Here is a 4,221-nt window from a genome sequence, read left to right as displayed (position 1 = left end):
TTTGACTTTGGAAAGGTCCCAGAGGGAGAATCTGGCATGGCTAGGTTAGTGGCACGCACCAGGGCTGCTTGGGAGACTGGATAATCACCATCTAACTAACATGAGAGGATATTAATATTTAAACAACAGCAAGGATGAACTATTGTGTAATAGCTGAATGGCAAACTTATTTATAAAGTGTCCAAAATGGTAACTAAGAGGTGATTTTACAATGAACTATGGAGGTTGTGTTCATTGCCTGGTTACATATTATTTCTCCAACAAGCAAGCAGGAATGTGTATGTTTAAGGCAGTTGTGAGGTTGCTATGTATTTGGAGGAGAAAGATAGACATGTTCCACAATACTTCACCACCAGCCTTCACAGCTTCCCTATAAATGCTTTGTTGATACGAAAAAATTCATGTAACCTTTTGATAAAGCAATTTGCCTGCATACATTAAGAGCCTTTTAAAGTTCATATGTTATAGGTGTTTCTTCTATACAGTCAAATTCAGACAGAGGTTTATGTACACAGCACTTAAGAGTGAAAAAAACTTGACTCAATTTGAATGTCCAACAGTGAAACCATTAAATAAATTAGGATGTAAAATAAATAAAATAAGAGTAAATATTAGGCAGTTATTAAAGTTATTTCTGAAGAATAATACCATAGATAATTATTCAAAAGACATTTTTTAAAAACAAGTTAAATCATTATATACATGGCATGATCTGAATTACATTAAAAATTAATGTTTATTCATAGATATTCAGAGGAAAAACTGGTGATAATTACATAAAAAAAATTTTTCTGAGTGGTGATAGTCACTCATTTTCTTCTTTATAATTTTATATATTTTCCCAGAACTTTATAAAAACTAACGTTAGAGGGTCTTTTGTTGTTTGGGGGGATCAAGTCAAGTCAAGATGGCAAGAAGACTCACAGGCCTTAGTGAGAGAAATGTGTGACGCTTTAGGAAAAACAGCTTCAGGAGTGAGAAGACCTGTATTTTCAGTAAGTTTCCTTTACCTCGTGTGTATGTGAGAACTTCAACGAGTCACATGATTTGTCTAAGTTTTCTCACTAGCAAAATAGAGATATACAGCATACATACCCACTTATTTCACAGCGAGCAGGAAAGGATAGAGTTTTGGCATCGAATAGGGGTGTTGACTTACATGCAGTGCTTTATAAAAAAATATGAAGCACAATTTGTGCAAAATTCTTTAACAGCTCTGTTAAGATACCATTTGCATACTCTACAGTTTACTATATTTTAAGTGTACGAGTCAGTGCTTTCTTGTATGTTGTGAAACCATCAACGCAATAGAATTTTAAGACATTTTTGCCACTCCAGAAAGATATCCATGCCCATTAGCAGTCACTCCCCACTCCCTACTCTCCTTAGCCCTTGAAAATCATTAATCTGCTTTCTGCCTCTGTAAATTTGCCTACTGTGGACAGGACATTTCATATAAATGGAATCATACAATATGTGGCCTTTTGTGTCTGGCTTCTTTCACATAGCAAAACATTTCCGAGGTTCTTACATGTTGTAGCATGCATTAGCACTTCATTCCTTTTTATTGCCAAATAGTACTCCCCTGCATTAATATACCATATTTTATTTATTCACTGATCAGCTGGTGGGCATTTGGGTTCTTTACACTTTTGAACCATTATTAGTAGTGCTGCTATCAACATTCCTATACAAGCTTTTGTGTGGACATGTTTTATTTCTCTTGTGTATATACCCAGGAGTTAAATTGCTGAGCCATAAGGCAACTCTATGTTTAATACTTTGAGGAATTGCCAAACTGTTTTTCCAAGTGGCTGCATCATTTTACAATACTACCAGCAATGTATGAGGATTCTAATTCCCTTTAATGATTATTTAACTATATAGTTTTTGAGTTATATTCTTAGTGGCTGCTCTAAAGCTTATATAATGCATAACTTACACACTAATTTAATTTTGTTGACATAGAGAAACTTTACTTTTATATAGCTTTATCCTTCATCTCCCTTTGAGTGCTGTTGTTATATCTCATTGATACATGTTACAATCCCAATACATTTTTATATGTATTCGCGTAATTTTGTGTCTTTTAAAGAAGTTGAGAGAAGGGCAAGAGTATATGTACATAGTTTGCTATATTAATCTTATTTTTGCCATTTCAGGTGATTTTCATTTCTTCCTGTGTATTTGATTACCTTCTGATATCATTCCCTTACTCCAAAACAGCTTAGTTCCCACCCATTGCCTCTGAGCATTTTTTTCGAATATATTACATTTCTATACATTATGGGCCTAAGAATATAATTACATACATATGGTTTGTGCAATTGTTTTTTTTTAATCAGTTAAGAGAAGAAAGGATAAGATACTCAATTATATCATCTTTTATGTTTGCTTACATAATGGCCATTACCAGTGCTCTTTGCTTATTTGTGTGGACTTGAATCTGAAGCTGGTATCAGCTGCTTTCAGCCTGAAGAACTTCCTTTAGTATTTCTTATACTATGGGTCTGGTAGCAGTAGATTCCCTGTTTTTTGTTTTTCTGGAAATGTCTTTATTTAAACTTCACTTTTAAAAATTAGCTTCACTGGATATAGGATTTTGGGTTGATAGTTGTTTTCTTTTAGCATCTTGGCTATGCCATCCCAACCTGCATTGCTTCTGATAAGTCAACTTTTAAAACTTATTGAACTTATCTTGTCAATGTGTCTTTTTTTTTCTGTTTTCTAAGTTTTCTTTTTGACTTTGGCTTTCAACATTTGGCTATGATGTGTCTGGATGTTGGTCTCTTTGCATTTACCATACCTGGAGTTGAGCTTCTTGGGTGTGTACATTTGTATTTTACATCAGAGTTGGAAAGTTTTCAGTGATTATTTCTTTGAATTTTTTTTTTGCTTCTTTTTCTCTTTTTTTCTGAGACTCACATTATACATATGTTGTTGTGCTTAATGGTGTCTTACATTTCTCTGAGGCTCTGTTCATCTTTCTTCATTCTTTTTTCTCTCTGTTCTTCATAATCTCTGTCAATTTATCTTCAAGTTGCTAATTCTTTTTGCTATAGCTCAAATCAACAGTTGAGACCCTCTATTAAACTGTTTCATTCCAATCATTGTATTTGCAATTCCACAATTTTCATTTGGCTTTTTGTAATTTTTATCTTTTATTGATATTTTCTATGTGAAAAGATATAACCATCATGCATTGCTTCAGTCTTTAGATATATCTTTATTTCTTTGAACACATTTATAATCTCTGATTTAAATTCTTGTCTGCTAAATCTAGGCTCCCTCTAAAGCAAGTTTTGTTGTTGTTGTTGTTGTTGTTGTTTTTCAGGCAAGGCAACCGTTGGTTGACCTCACAGATTGCAAGGACCTTGTCAATTTACAATCTTTTATTTTTTTCTTTTTTTACACATACAGCGCTGGTCTTCCTAGGTGGTCTCCCATCTAAGTACTAACCAGGCTCAACCCTGCTTAGCTTCTGAGATCAGACAAGAACAAGTTTCTATTGTCATGATTTTTTCTCTCTGTATGAGTCATCCTTCTCCATTACTTTGCATACCTCATGCAAAACTGAACATTTTAAATAATATATTATAGCAACTCTGGATATTGAACAACCACCACCACTCCTTCCAGGGCTTGTTATTGTGTTCTTGCTTGCTTTTTATTTGTTCATGACCTAGATGAACTATTTTATTAAAGTATGCTCTCTCCCCACCCTCACCCCAGTGAGCAACCTCAAAAATTTCTCCTCAGAAGGTAAAGTCTTGGGCATGCCCACAGTCTTTCTGGGCATCTGGGCTGTTCTGCTCCTAACTAGTATCCCACCATGTTGTTATGCTCCATTAATTGCTATCTGATTCCTCTATTATTTTTGACAATACCCTGGGGCATAAATGGTTCCAGTTTTATCCAATTAAGTTAGGGCTCATTTTCAGGAACAGAGTTTTGCCAGTCTTTGAGGCTATTCATATCTAAATAGGGCTCTTCTTTTTTATCTCTTTCACTAATTCTCTCTGTTAAACCTCTAGCTGCTCTAACATTTTGCTTGTTGTTATAAATATAATGGAGCTACCAGCGTAAGAGCACCACCACTAAATGGTCACCACCAAGAATTTTTTTTTTTTTTTTTTGAGAAAACCCAAGCATTAATTTTCCCATTCTTCTTTCCAAATAAAGTTAGTCCCCTTAGGGATATCTGTGGATCTCTCTGTTCTT

The sequence above is a fragment of the Pteropus medius genome, unplaced genomic scaffold (genome assembly GCF_902729225.1).
Source record: "Pteropus medius unplaced genomic scaffold, Ma_sr-lr_union100, whole genome shotgun sequence".
NCBI lineage: Eukaryota > Metazoa > Chordata > Mammalia > Chiroptera > Pteropodidae > Pteropus > Pteropus medius.
This window is presented reverse-complemented; position numbering follows the sequence as displayed.